Below are 16558 nucleotides of genomic sequence, written 5' to 3'. Positions count from 1 at the left end.
CAATGGAAAAGCTATGAATGAAAATCCTTCCACGAACCTTCGGTAATAGCCTGCTAAACCCAAGAAACTTCTGATATCTTTGAGAGAGGTAGGTATGGGCCATTGCTTCGATGCCTATATTTTCTGAGAACCCACTCGAATCCTATCGCTAGACACTATATGACCAAGGAAAGCAACAGATTGTAACCAAAACTCACACTTGCTAAACTTAGTGAATAACTGGCGATGTTTGAGAGTTTGCAGGACAACCCTCAAATAAGTCGCATGTTCTTCCTCGCTCCTAGAGTAAATAAGGATATCATCAATAAAGACGTTAACGAACAAGTCCAAATATTACTTGAACACCATGTTCATAAAATCCATGAAAGTTTCAGGAGCATTGGTTAGTCCAAATAACATAACTACAAATTCATAATGACCATACCGAGTTCTAAAGGCTATTTTTGGGATGTCACTATCTCTTACTCTGAGCTGATGATAACCGAATCTGAGCTCCATTTTCAAAAAATGACTAGCACCCTTTAGTTGGTCTAACAAGTCATCAATCCTAGGGATAGGGTACTTATTCTAGATTGTGAATTTGTTCAATTGCCTATAGTCAATGTACATCTTGAGAGAACCATCTTTCTTTTTCACGAACAACACTGGTGCACCCAATGTGGAAATACTAGGTCTGATGAAGCCTTTATCTAGAAGGTCTTTCAACTGCTCTTTCAATTCCTTAAGCTCAGCTGGATCCATTCTGTAAGGAAGAATAGAAATAGGCTAGGTATCTGGAAAGATATCAAATCCAAAGTCGATTTCCCTTTTGGGATGAACTCCGGGAAGATATTCTGGAAACACTTTTGGGAACTTCCTTACTACTAGAACTAACTCAAGAGTTGGGGTTTGGAGCTTGAATCCTTAACCCGAACTAGATGATAGAGATAACCCTTAGAGATCATCTTTATATCCTTAAGGTAGGAAATGAATCGACCCATAGGCACTGAGCTAGTACTGTTCCATTCTAAGACTGGTCGCTTGGAAACTGAAAACGAACTATCCAAGTTCTACAATCGAGTGAGGCATAATAGAAATGTAACCAATCCATGCCTAGAATGATATCAAAGACTACCATTTCTAACTCTATAAGATTTGTTTAGGTGACTTTCTGAAAGACTGTGACAAGGTAATTTTGATATAACTGTCTAGCTATAATTGGGTCACCGACTGGAGTAGAGACTGAGAAGGGTTCTGAGAGAGTTTTTGGACTGACATCGAAGTTTACTGTTATATATGGAGTTACAAAGGAAAGATTAGCTGATATACCGTGAGTTTACGGTATTTTTAATACATTTCACTTAAGAGTTGTGTGTGTCTAAGTCCTTTTTGTATTGGTTTTTATGTGTTTTTATTATGTTTTGCAGGAAAGATGTTCAGGCACGGAAATAAAGACACAACTGAAAGATGTACAGAAAAGGGCATCTACGGAGGTGATCTATGGACCGTAGGTCCATTGACGCTCCATAGATGGTGACCGTAAATCAGCAGGGCAAGGCATGGAAGGAGAATCAGGGAATCTAACTAAGTGTGGAATCACGGTGACCATTGACGGCCCGTAGATTGATCTACGAACCATACTGCTGAACCATAGAATGTGACTGTGAGGGTTTCGGTACCTGATTTTTGGAGAATTCTAAGTATGGAGCTACGAAAAGGGATCGACAGACTATATATCGATCTACAATCCGTACTGGTGTTCCGTCGTTTGCTTCAGAGAAGCTGATATTTGGAAGTTGAAATATTTTCCAAGTCCTGGCTGACGGAAGGGACTCACGGACCGTAGATCCATTAACGGTCCGTGAGTCAGTCTCGTGGATTGAAGACGCGTGCCTGAACAAACTTTCCTTATTTTGTTTCCCTTTTATGTTAGGACTTGTTTTCTATAAATAGGGTATGCAAACCTTGTTTTTGGGGTTAGACTTTATTACTTTACTTCTACTTCGTGACTTGGGATTAATTTTTGAAAACCTAGCAATTCTTGATTTCCTCAGTTGATTTTAAAGGTTTTAGTTTTGAGATTCAAGTTGAAATTCCGGGTTTGTTATTCTCAATTACGTAAGTTCATAATTATTTCATCTAAAACAATGAATTGTGTTCATATGATTATGGGTAACTAAACTCCACAACTAGGGTTGTGGGAACCATGAGCGATTAACATAGTATGAATAGTAAATAAGCAATTCTTGAATAGTGTTTTGCATGCATTGATAATTCTTTCGTTTAAAAGTATTTTTAACAGTGCGCAACGTTAGAATTTGCCTTGTTGCTACTTGCCGGACCAAGGAGGTAATCAACAAGAAAAGAATTATCAACATAGATTTAGTGTGATATTATCTAATAGTCTAGTGTTGATTGGTGCGAAGTAATAACTAAGCTAAACATCGATGTGATGTCTAATATGAGGTAAAGGTAAGGGTTAGTAAATTATTCACACGTAGCCGGACCAAGGTGCGGGGTGAAATTCTCTAGATACCGGACCAAGGATTTAGAGATACCTAGCTTATCACTTTGCATGTAGTAAACTAGGAAAGGATTGCTATTACTAGTATTCCTGCGTTATGAGCTTGTGGGGAACACGTATACCCTAGTTAATTCTCTCATCTTGATAACAACCAAAATTGACTTTTGTTTACTGAATTCTTACAATTTGTTTCTACAAACCCCACCCCACCCCCCTTTAATTACTTGTTTCTGGAAGTAATTTGACTAAACGAATATAATTGTTGGTTAAAGTGAAGTCTACACCATTTTCCTCGTGGGATGACCCCAACCTACAAGTTGAGTTCTTTACATGATAACGATCGCTTATGCTTCTTTAGGGAGGTGTTATTTGAGCATATCAAATTTTGGCGCCGCTGCCGGGGAATTTGTCTTTTAGATTTATTTTAACTACATTATTGAAATTTAGTGAAATATTTCCTAATTTTACTTTTTGTTTTTGTTTTTGTCTCTCTCAGGTTCTGACTCTAGTGTACGCCAAGTACACGGAGCTAGGGTGAACCACTTACTTCTTACGATCCAGAGTTGAACCAAACTTTGTGAAGAATGAACAATCAAGGAGTTCAGTTTAATCCTATAGGGGCAATCTAGGTCATGAAGTTGAGTTGCAACATCTGAGGGTAGTTGGTGGGGACAACCAGGTTCTAGATGAAAATCAATTGGGAGATGCAATGAGGGTGCATGGTCCACCAGGCCCACGACTGCATGACAACTATAGGGGCAACGTCAATATTGCTGACTCTGATGGACCTCTTGTCCTACCCCATTTGCCTCTGGGTCACATATATGTAGTGACCAGTAGCTTGATGCAGATGCTTCCAGAGAGGGGCTTGTTCTCGGAGTTGCCATCGGAGGACCCACATGCTCACATAGCCAAGCTAAGAATGGTTTGCAAGAGCTTTGTAGGTCGACTAGGCTTGGATATGGATGTCATCGGATTGCGAGTGTTTCCCCTTTCACTGACAAGCGATGCTGTTGTATGGTTCACTCAGCTTCCTTATAACTCAATCTATACATGGGACCAACTGAATGATGTGTACTTAGCAAGATATTATCCAGTGTCCAAGAAGCTCAATCACAAAGATAAGGTCAACAATTTTGTGGCACTACCTGGAGAGTCTGTGAGTAGCTCTTGGGACAGATTCACTGCGTTCATAATAGGTGTTCCGAATCACCGTATTGATAATGAGTCACTGAATGAATATTTCTATCGAGGTCAGGATGACAACAATAAAGCAGTGCTTGATACTATTGCGGGAGGTTCATATGGCGAGTGCACGTACGCAGAGATTGCAGAAAAATTGGAGAAGATCTCTCGCAACAATAAAGCATGGAGCACTAGGATATCGGATACTGGGAGAAACACATTTGTCATTCATGCTACAAATAACCAGTCTACGGATGAGATTCGTGAGGAGATGGCTCAGATGAGGACCGAGTTGGGGTTGGTATTGAAGCATGTGAGCGGAGGTGCAGAAAAGGTAAATGTTGTGAACTACTTGACTAGAACTCCACCACCAGTTGAAGAGTGTTACTATGAAGAGGATGCTTATGCGGTGAATGATCAAACGGGGGGTTTTCGACCAAACGCCCAAGGATCCAACACGGAAAATTGGCGCCAAGGTTAAGGAAACCAAGGTCGGAACTATGGAAATTACAATCAAGAGGGTCAATATGTTCGGGATGGGAACTTCAACCGCGACAACAACAATAATCGAAACAACTATTGCAACAAAAATGATCGTGTTGAACCTTATGTTCCCCCTCAAAATTGGGAATCTGGTACTAGGGAAGCTGGAGGCAATATGGCGCATATTGAAGATATGATGCTGAACATGATGAGAAGGTTTGATGCAACTGATAAGAATGTAAAGGAGATGAGAAACGACTTGTCTGGTATTGGTCAAAAGGTTGATGCCCATGCAGTGTCAATAAAACATCTAGAGCAGCAGATGACTCAGTTGTCTACTACAGTGAACCCACGTCAACCTGGCACTCTTCCTAGCAATACCATCCAAAATCCAAAGAATGATGGTCATTGTATGGCAGTTATAACTCGAGGAGGTAAGAAAACCATTGATCCACCTATGTTGTCTTGGCTGGTTGTTGAGATCAGAAAAGAAGATGCTAAGGTAGAGGTTAGAGAAGAGTTTGAGAATGCGACAGAGAAAGAAGCGGAGATATCTCAGAAAGTGGTCCCCACACCTAGACCTCCATCACCTTTTCCACAGAAGTTAGTGAAGAAGACTGGAGATGGTAAATATCGCAGGTTTATTACTATGTTGAAGCAGCTTTCCATCAACGTTCCGTTGATATAAGCTTTGGAGCAAATGCCTGGGTATGCGAAGTTTATGAAAGATATGGTGACAAAGAAAAGGTCTGTGAGTTTTGAAGATGATGATAGATTGCAGCATTGTAACACTATTGCTACAAGGTCTCTTGTGTAGAAAAAGGAAGATTCTGGTGCTTTCACAATTCTATGTACTAGAGGGTTGTTACACTTTGCTAAGGCATTGTGTGATCTTGGTGCTAGCATCAACCTCATGCCATTGTTTATTTATAAGAAGTTGGGTCTAGGGGATCCAAAGCCTACTACGATTCGGTTACTTATGGCCGATCGAACCGTGAAAAGGCCCCTTGGTGTACTCCATGATGTGCTAGTGAAAGTGGAGTCGTTCATCTTTCTGGCGGATTTTGTGATTCTTGACTGTGAGGTTGATTATGAAGTTCCCATCATCCTTGGGAGACCATTCCTTGCCACAGGCGTGCGTTGGTTGATATGGAAAAGGGGCAGATGAAGTTCAGACTGAACAATGAAGAAGTAACTTTCAATATTTGTAGGTCCATGAAGCAGAGCGGTGAGCACCAAACAGTATCTGCCATAACTTATAGAGTTGAGAGTGAAACAGAAGTGCAAATTGAAGAGCGACTAGGTTTTGAGGCACTAGCAGCAGTTATGATGAATTTCGATAGTGATGGTATTGAAGAGTACGATGAGTTGGTAGCTGCACTCGATAGGTGCGAATATCGGTCAAAACCAAAGAGGTATGAGTTAGATATGAAGAATTGTGAGTCCCCACCCGCGAGACCATCTATTGTGGAGGCACCAAAATTGGAGCTTAAGGCTCTACCACCGCATTTGAGGTATGTATTCTTGGGTAGAGATAATACTTTGCCGGTCATCATTGCGGCAGATCTAAATGCGAGACAAGTAGAGTGCTTTGGTTATTGTGTTAAAAAGGTTAAAGCAAGCTATTGGGTGGACTATTTCAGATATTATTGGGATTCCTCCCGGTATTTGTTCTCACAAAATCCAACTCATACCAGATCAAAAGCCTAGTATCGAGCAACAGAGAAGATTAAATCCACATATGCAAGAGGTAGTTAAAAAGGAGATCATCAAGTGGTTGGATGCCGGAGTTATTTATCTCATTGCAGATAGTAATTGGGTGAGTCATGTGCAGTGTGTGCCTAAAAAGAGTGGTATTATTGTGGTTCCAAATGAGAGAACCGAGCTTGTTCCAATGCGGCCCGTGACTGGATGGAGAGTCTGCATGGATTACCAGAAGTTGAATCTATTGATAGAGAATAACCACTTTCCTATGCCATTCATGGACCAGATGTTGGATAGACTTGCAGGCAAGGGTTGGTATTGCTTTCTGGATGGGTATTTGGGCTACAATCAAATTTCTATTGCTCCGGAAGACCAAGAGAAGACCACCTTCACTTTCCCTTATGGGACTTTTGCTTTTAAACGGATGCCATTTAGGTTGTGCAATGCTCCAACGACCTTCCAGCGCTGTATGATGTCGATATTTTCTGATCTGGTGGAGGACACTATTGAAGTGTTCATGGATGATTTCTCTATAGTAGGTGAATCTTTTGATCGATGTCTGGATCATCTTGCTGAGGTTCTTAAAAGATGTGAAGACTGCAATCTAGTGCTAAATTGGGAGAAGTGCCACTTTATGGTGAAAGAAGGGATAGTTTTGGATCATCGGATTTAGGGCATTGAGGTTGATAGAGCAAAAATAGAGGTAATAGAAAAGCTTCCACCACCTATCTCTGTAAAAGATGTTAGAAGTTTTCTTGGGCATGCAGGTTTCTATAGGAGGTTCATCAAGGACTTCTCTAAAAATTGCACATCCATTGTGTAAAACTGCTCGAAAAAGGAGTATAAGTTTGATTTTGATGATGCTTGTCTGAGAGCATTTGGAGAGTTGAAGGAGAAGTTGGTTACTGCACCTATCATTATTTCACTGGATTGGGGACAACCGTTTGAGGTAATGTGCGATGCGAGTGGAGTGGCGCTTGGTGTAGTATTAGGGACAGAGGAGAGAAAATTCTTCGCCCTATTTACTATGCTAGCAAAGCTCTAAATGTGGCCCAGAATAATTATATTGTGACTGAACAAGAACTTCTTGCGGTGGTTTTCGCATTCGAGAAATTTCTATCCTACTTGCTTGGTACCAAGGTCATCGTGCATACTGACCATTCTGCATTGAGGTATTTGATGGCAAAGAAGGATGCAAAACCGAGGTTGATTAGATGGATATTGTTGCTGCAAGAGTTTGATTTTGTGGCAAAAGATAGAAAGGGACCGAAAATCAAGTTGCCGATCACTTGTCCAAGATTAGAGGAAGAGGCTATGCTAAAGCTTGGTGATAGGGCTAAAATTAATGATGTTTTTCCAGATGAACAGTTTTATGCATGATGTGAAGAAATTCTTTTGGGATGAACCTTATTTGTATCGTAGTTGTGCGGATGGGATTATTCGTCGTTGTGTGCCTTAGGTTGAGATGTTGAGTGTACTTGAAGCATGTCATTCATCGCCTGTTGGTGGGCATCATAGTGGTATTCGGACTGCACATAAGATTTTGCAGTGTGGGTACTACTGGCCTACCATTCACCAAGATGCTCATGAGTTCGCAGAGTCTTGTGATCGTTGCCAAAGAGAATGAGGGATTTCAAAGAGGCAAGAGCTCCCTATGAATCCTATACTGGTGATCGAATTGTTTGATGTATGGGGCATTGATTTTATGGGTCCATTTGTGAGTTCACATGGAATGAAGTATATTCTTGTTGTGGTTGATTATATATTGAAGTGGGTGGAAGTAGTTGCGCTCCCCAACAATGAAGGAAAAAGTGTCACAGCATTTTTGAAAAAGAATATCTTCTCCAGATTTGGTACACCGAGGGCGATTATCAGTGATGGAGGTTCCCACTTCTCTAATAAGTTGTTCAAGGCACTACTTGAGAAATATGGTGTCCGCCATAATGCAGCCACTCCTTACCATCCACAGACTAGTGGGCAAGTTGAAGTGTCCAACAGGGAGATCAAATAGATTTTGGCAAAGATTGTGAATCCTAATAGAACGGATTGGTCAAGCAAGCTTGATGATGCTCTATGGGACTATCACACTGCATACAAGACTTCCATAGGTATATCTCCTTACCAACTTGTATATGGGAAGTCTTGCCATTTACCGGTAGAGTTACAGCATAACGCTTTGTGGGGGATGAAGAAGCTAAATTTATATTGGGGCGCCACATCTAATCAAAGAATGAATGACTTGAATATGCTTGATGAGTTTCACCTAAAAGCTTATGAAAGTTCAGCCTTGTACAAAGAGAAGATGAAGAGGTATCATGATCAAAGAATTGAAAGGCGAGAATTTGTTGTGGGTGATCTTGTGCTTTTATTCAACTCTAGGTTGCGTTTGTTTCCGGGCAAACTCAAATCCAAATGTACGGGGCCGTTTTTGCTCACAAAAGTGCTCCCCCATGGAGCGGTTGAGCTTGAGAACAGTGAAGGAACAAGGTTCATGGTAAACAGGCAAAAGGATCAAGATCTATCTGGGAAACGTAGAAAGTGTGCAAGAGGCCTGCATCGTGCCGCGACGTTAAATCAAGCACTGCTTGGGAGGCAACCCAAGATGTAAAATCTAGCCAACGATAGGTTTTTGTTTCCCATCTAGTAGTTTTCTTTCTTTAGTTGATTCTCTGTATTAATTTAGATAGGTGTTTTAGTTTTGTATTAGTGTTGGCTAGAATTAGCATAGGGTCCGTGACTAAAAAGTGTCCAAAAAATGTAAAAAGAATAGCCTAATGGTTGCTACATGTGCAAGCGCGGTATGAAAAATCTGTAGAAAATGGTCTGGTGTAGAGGTCTACGGACCCCATCAACGGTCCGTCAATCCATACACGGACCGTGAATGGTGTCCGTAGATCCCAGGTAAGTTTCTAAATATTTCTAAGTGTGAAGGTGATCAACGGTCCCAATTGACGGACCGTAGATCAACTTACGGACCGTAAGCGGGGTCTCGTAGGTCCTAACCCTAAGTTGGACTGACCCGACCCGGACTCTCCTATTTAAAAATCCCACCTTTTAAATCATTCCCACTTCCCTCCATTTACTCCCAAACCGTTTCTAAACTCCCCAATCCCTTAAATCACTCCATCATTCCCCAATTAATCTTCCATTTCTTTTCCCCAAAATCCTAAATTCCCTTTCATCTCCAAAACTCCACTCATCCCCAAAACTCCCCACAAGGTCCGCAAGTAGGCGATTAGTGTGGTATTGCAAAGCTTAGTGTGATCACACAATCCCACCACTCCTCGTTGCTTGTAAGGTAATAGACTTTTCCCTCACTTTGAAATTTGGTTCATATATTGATTATAGAAAGTCGGGAGTTGGGTCCTGACCTTGGGTATGTGTTTTATTAATTGACTTGCAAACACCCTTGGGATGATGGATAGTGATTGTGTGTCGTAATATTGTTTGAGATGTGTTTAATTACAGTCTAAATGTAAGTTTTGACTTAGGGTTCCAAAGTTTGTCTTAAAGACTTGTTAAAATGATTAATTGGAATCCTGAGAATGACGAACTAGCATGATTAAATGTTGAAAAGCATGGTTAGACTAGGATACTGTTGAAATGGGTCAAATTGGGTCAACTTGAAGGATGCCTAAAACCTAGCAAAGATTCCATCAACGAGACCCTGTCTACGGACAGTAAGTCAATCTACGGACCATAGATCAGGTCCGTGGTTGGGGGCACATGGGGAATTTCACGAAGTATGGAACCACGGAAGTGGACTACGGTCCGTAGATCAATATACAGACCATTCTGCATATCTGTGGTTCCCATCAGAGACCAAATTTTTAGTACCTCTGATCTACTGAAGGGATCCACGGACCGTAGGTCAGCCTATGGACCGTAGATGCCCATCGTAGGTGGCCACTAAAGCTACTGTCTGAATTTTTTTCTATTTTTCGGTTTTGTTCGTTCTTAGTTCTAAAATCTTTTCGAGTGTGTTATGAGTTTATTTTGGTACGAATTCCATATCCGCAGGTACCATGGCGCCTAAGAAGCAAGTGACCTACTCAAAAAGGGGCAAATCAAAATCCATGCAGCCTACTTTTAGGCTGATTGATAAAGACACGGATGCAGTAAAGGATCCCGCACGAGGACATCCCCTACTGCACCTCAAGCTACCCGGAATGCGTCCCGGTAGGTGGTCACCAACGTAGTCACTGTCTCCCAGTCTGATGAGGAGAACACACTGATGGGGTCACCGGTTGGTTCTGCTTCCGGTTCTAAGGCTGGTTCTATGTCTGGCTCAGAGTCTGCCTTTGCTTCCGGCTTTGAGCCTGCCCGTGCTTCCGGCTCCGATTCTGGATCCGCCACAGGCTCAGGGTTGCATGACAACGATGCCTCGTCTGATGAGGCCACTAGCTCGGAGGCAGTGCCAGCACCACAGAATGATAACCCTACTCCAGTAGCCGGTGAGCCAAATAGATGGTGTGTTGAGGGGCAGTGACAGATCTATCATGATGCTAAGATGCTCAACAAAAAGGAGAAGATGGACCAAATGATCACTTAGGAGTGCAGAGTCCTCACTGGGAGCTTGCATACCGTACCAGAGATACACCGGTTGTTCAACCTACACAAGCGCGACTGGATGGCCCAAGCACCTGGAACTTACAATGACGAGATTGTGCGGGAGTTTTATGCTTCCTATGCTGCCACTCTCCTAGGGTTGATTTCCAAGCGGGCCAAGCCCACAGAATAGGATCCTCTCACTTCCACAATGGTCCGAGGGTGTCCGGTAGACATTTCACGGGCTACTATCAGCCAATTTCTCTATGGTCCTATCAGCAGTCACTCTTAGTCACTGAACAGAGCAGAATTTGATTACCGATGGGACATTGTGCGGGGAGGCATTTTCCAAAGAAATGCTAAGCAGCGGGAGGCTGTTACACTATGGTTGGCTAAATACATTGCTGCAGATGGCGAGCCTGCGGAGTGGGTATCTGAAAGGCCAAATTAAATATTGTGGCCAAGTTCTTCTAGTTGTTGGTGCGTAACAGGGTGTCGCCTACAAAAGCTGACAACCAACTCACATGGGACAGAGTCGTCATGGTTGCAGCATTAGTAGCAGGATTGGAGATTGACTTTGCCTGCATACTGCTGGTAGAGATTCACGAGAGGGCGTTCAAGACATCCACTACTTACCCCTTTCGATATTTGATTTTTCAGTTGTACAGGGACTCTGTAGTGCCGATCTGGCACTGTGATAGGTTGATCCACCCTACTAGGACTTTGGATATAGGCCTCATTCGAGATGAGGCAAATGTGGCGGCACCACACCGAGATCCCCAGGTTGAGGTACCTCCCTTGGGCATAGATCTTGCAGACACGGTAGAGCAGGCACAAGGCGGTGATCCCATTATACCAGGCTACACTGATACTGTCCCGATCCCCTCTTCTCAGGCCGTTAGTAGGGCTCCTAGCTCATCCAGGTCCACACCACCATCAGGAGTTGTCGTTGTCCCGATAGCCAAAGTACAGAAATTAGAGGCTCAGATGGCCAAACTGTTGCACCACATCTAGCCTTAGATACAAAAGTCGATAGCAGATTCTGAGGCCAGAATTGATAAAAGGGTGGCAAAGCAAACATAAGAGAAGATCCAGATAGTTCATAAATGCCTGGATGCATTTGAATTGAGGGTTCTGGCCCGACCACCCCCCAACACCGATCTATCCTCCATCCGGGCGGAGTTGGCCAGTCTCCGAGCCTATGTGGATGCCATTCTTGAGATGCCTGTGAATGATCCAGAGCATGCACTGATGGTATTGTCTGAGGATACCATTATTGATGCCTTATTCAGGATGGACACAGAGACACAGCCCGATCCCACCGTCCTCGTGGCAAGAGGCACTGCTCTACTCACCCTTCTAAGACTGTTGATGATGCTCGAACTAGAAAAAATGAGCATAAGGAGGAGAAGAAGGCTAGGAGAGAATCAATATTAGATGAGGTGTTGTGCCAGAAAATGGCGCTTGAGGCTGCTGTTGGGGCATCGAGTTTTGTGCCCGTGAGGATTGATGTGAGCACCACTCTTTGTGCAGTTAGAGTTGCGGATAGCACTACTGATGGTGTTGTCCTTGTTGATACGTACACTACTGAGGGTGACCCGAGTGTTGATTTAGCGGGCTCTGGGAAACCGGACCCACCCGCTTGTTGATGGTTCATCGGCGCTATGCGCCAAAGGTTTGCTTTATCCAAATCCATTACCTTTTACTATTTTTTTTTGTGCATTGGGGACAGGTGAACCTATTTTTGTTGGGGGTGGGGTAAATGGAATGTAAGTGATAGGGTAAAATCTGAGTAACCCAACTCATAATCTTCTCTGGTGTTTTCTTGCCTGTGTTCTTTTCCCACAAGCGACTGTTTAATTTCTGTTGAACCGGTATGTGTTAGGATCGTATGTGTAGAAGCATGAAAATGAATGAAGCATGATGGCTTATGAAAAATGATACCCGTCCAAATTTTATGATGCGTGCTAGAATTTGTAGGCTAAAATAACTTAAATATGTTGGCTCTGAGTATGACATGATAATTAATCAACTTGACGGCATGACTTAAGCTAAAACTTGAATTAGGTAATCTGATAATCTGATAATGAAACTATGTGCCAAGAGTGTGTGAGAGTAGTTGATTGTTCAAACAGTTTTTGTGCCAATCTATAACTTGCCCGGTTAGTCCTGCTATGACGATCTACTCTAGAGGCTAGGAAGTGATCATAGAACCTTGTTCTGATAAGACCACAAATTGCCTAAAAGAAGAGTCCAACCAAATGAAATAAATGTTTCATTTGATCCAAATGCTTTGAGCCTAAATTAGACCATTTCTTTCTAAACCCCTAACTCACCTTCCCATAATCTACTATGTTGGCCCCGGTCCCTCCTTGGACATGTGCACCTCGACTTAGGCCAAAAGCCTAAGTTGAGGGTGGCTAATGTAAAAAGTAACTTCAATCTTAGCCTTGTTCCGACATCGGGTATTGTGCACCTCAACCAATGGAAAATCCATAAGTTGAGGGTGGCTATGAAAGAGGAAACCGAAAGAAAAATGGGTATGAAAAGAGTTTGATGTTGAAAAAGAGAAAAAGAAAAAAAGAGGAAAGGATGTGACTTGTTAAAAGCTAAAGAAAAGAATAAAACGCAAGAAAAAGACGAAAGTGAAAAATAAAAGCTATAAAGTCTAAAGTCACATCTATGGTTGAAGAAAATAGAGTGTGTGAGAGTAGTTGATTGTTCAAACAGTTTTTGTGCCAATCTATAACTTGCCCGGTTAGTCCTGCTATGACGATCTACTCTAGAGGCTAGGAAGTGATCATAGAACCTTGTTCTGATAAGACCACAAATTGCCTAAAAGAAGAGTCCAACCAAATGAAATAAATGTTTCAAGAGTCTAGTTTGGAGAGTCTAAGCAGTGAAAAAAATGACAAGCCTATGGTATTGAGCACCAACTATACTTGAAGTTACTTTTGAGCGTGAGTGTTGATTGAATCCTTCTACTCAAAATCACATTAATTATGAGAAAAAGGATTTTGTTTGAAGTAAGGGCACTAGTTACATTGTCGGAAAGTTGGTACCTTGGTGATAGTGAAACAGTGTATGTTATGTGTTGGTTGGTCGATCTTTATCATATTTTGATCCGCATGAATAAGCTTGTCGAGTCTAAGAGAATAGATTTTGCACCCGAAAAGACAGTTAGGATAGAGAGCCATGTGATTGCTTGTGCTTAAATTGATTGCTTCTATATAAGTGTAGTTTAGAGTCTTAGTACGTCGTTTGAGGACAAACAACGAATTTAAGTTGATGGTGTTGATATACCGTGAGTTTACGGTATTTTTAATACATTTCACTTAAGAGTTGTGTGTGTCTAAGGCCTTTATGTATTGGTTTTTATGTGTTTTTATCATGTTTTGCAGGAAAGATGTTCAGGCATGGAAATAAAAAGACAGCTGAAAGATGTGCAGAAAAGGGCACCTACGGAGGTGATCTACGGACCGTAGGTCCATTGACACTCTGTTGATGGTGACCGTAGATCAGCAGAGCAAGGCATGGAAGGAGAATCAGGGAATCTGACTAAGTGTGGAACCACGGTGACCATTGACGGTCCGTAAATTGATCTACGGATCGTTCTGCTGAACCGTAGAATGTGACTACGAGGGTTCCAGTACCTGATTTTTGGAGAATTCTAAGTATGGAGCTACAGAAAGGGATCTATGGACTATAGATCGATCAACGATCCGTACTGGTGTTCCGTCGTTTGCTTCAGAGAAGCTGATTTTTTGAAGCTGAAATATTTTCCAAGTCATGCCTGACGGAAGGGACTCAGGGACTGTAGATCCATTGACGGTCTGTGAGTCAATCTCGTGGATTGAAGACGCGTGCCTGAAAAAACTTTCCTTATTTTGTTTCCCTTTTAAGTTAGGACTTGTTTTCTATAAATAGGGTATGTAAACCTCATTTTTGGGGTTAGACTTTATTACTTTAGTTCAACTTTGTGACTTGGGATTAATTTTTGCAAACCTAGCAATTCTTGATTTCCTAAGTTGATTTTAAAGATTTTGGTTTTGAGATTGAAGTTGAAATTTCGGGTTTGTTATTCTCAATTACATAAGTTCATAATTCTTTCATCTAAAATAATGAATTGTGTTCATATGATTATGGGGTAACTAAAAGTCCACAACTAGGGTTGTGGGAACCATGAGTGATTAATAAAGGATGAATAGTAAATAAGCAATTCTTGAATAGTGTTTTGCATGCATTTATAATTCTTTCATTTAAAAGTCTTTTTAACGAGTGCACGCGTTAGAACTCGCCTTGTTGCTACTTGCCGGACCAAGGAGGTAATCAACAAGAAAAGAATTATCAACATAGATTTAGTGTGATACTATCTAATAGTCTAGTGTCGATTGGTGCAAATTAATAACTAAGCCAAACATGGATATGCTGTCTAATATGAGGTAAAGGTAAGGGTTAGTAAATTATACACACGTAGCCGGACCAAGGTGCGGGGTGAAATTCTCTAGATGCCAGACCAAGGATTTTGAGATACCTAGCTTATCACTTTGCATGTAGTACACTAGGAAAGGATTGCTATTAGTAGGATAACTGTGTTATGAGCTTGTGCGGAACATGGATACCCTAGTTAATTCTCTCATCTTGATAATAACCAAATTGACTTTAGTTTACTGAATTCTTACAATTTTGTTTCACAAATCCCCCCACCCCCCACCCCCGTTTATTTACTTGTTTCTGGAAGTAATTTGACTAAACGAATATAATTGTTGGTTAAAGTGAAAGTCTAAACCATTTTCCTTGTGGGATCGACCCCAACCTACAAGTTGGGTTCTTTACTTGATAACGATCGCTTATGCTTCTTTAGAGAGGTGTAATTTGAGTGTATCATTAGCCCCTGGATTTAACAAAGCATAAACATCTAAGTGAAAGACTCATAGCGTACCAGTGACTACATCAGGAGAGTCTTCCTGGTCCTAGCGAGCCTGAAGAGCATACAACCTATTATAGCGTTGACCGCCACCTGTACCAGATGAAGTACCTTGCTGAGTCAGGTGACCTGCTGGTGTTGTTGAAGCTGTAGACTGGGCCCTACTATTGTTACCTCTCTGACCCTGTTTAGAAGAAGGGCAATCCCTCAACCTGTGACCAGTCTGACCACACCCAAAAAAACCATCCATCCTTCCCTGCAAGACACTCGCCTGGATGGTTCTTACCATACATTGGACAAGTTGGGTAGGTTCTGGTAACTAAAACACTTCCTTGAGACTATGCCCTACCTTTTCAATCTTGTCTAACTTGTAGGATGGAACACTAGTTGATGAAGGTGCTGGGGTTGAAGATTTCTGATGAAACTGTGAGTGATTTCCACCACCGGATTTCTACTGAGAGTACTCATAATTGTCTGTTCTAGCCTTTTTGTTGTCCTTAGATTGTTCCCTAAGCTTATCTCTTTCAACCTGTGAGCATGGGTAATGCGCCTAGAGATAGCCATATCCTCTAACAACATCGCATTTCTGCACTCTGTCTTCACCATGTTAGATACCCCAAATAAGAACTTACTCATCTGCGCCCTGAATGGGCAACCATATGTGGAGCATACATGGAGAGATGGGTGAACTTGAGTCCGTACTCTTTGACTGTCATGGAACCTTGCCTCAAATTCATGTACTCCTGAGCCTTTGACTCTCTCAACTATCTTGGAAAGAACCTATTCAGAAAAGGTCTGGTAAAACACTCCCAAGTCACAAGAGCTGCATTCTCACCCCTATTTTCCTTCCATTGAGTGAACCAAAGGTAAGCTACATCCTTGAGCTAGTAGGACGCCAACTCTACCCTATCATTCTCAGTTACCTGCATCACTCCAAAGTTTAGGGGTCCAATGCTGTCACGACCCGGGAGCACCCCCTAGTCGTAACCGGCGTACTCGACCTCGAAGAGGTCTAATACAAGCCTCTTAGCATTTATTCATCGCATATACACTAAAACCATAATGAATTTAAAACTTTCTTTACCAAGAAAACATTTAATTAAAAAAAACAAGCGGAAGACTTTCTAGACTTTATACATGATGTCTCAAACCATCTAATACTTTAGAGTACAAAATTCGGGACCAATCCCATACACAACTTAAACAAT

This window comes from Solanum tuberosum, unplaced genomic scaffold, assembly GCF_000226075.1.
Source record: "Solanum tuberosum cultivar DM 1-3 516 R44 unplaced genomic scaffold, SolTub_3.0 scf00486, whole genome shotgun sequence".
NCBI lineage: Eukaryota > Viridiplantae > Streptophyta > Magnoliopsida > Solanales > Solanaceae > Solanum > Solanum tuberosum.
Note: the sequence above shows the minus strand (reverse complement) of the source record.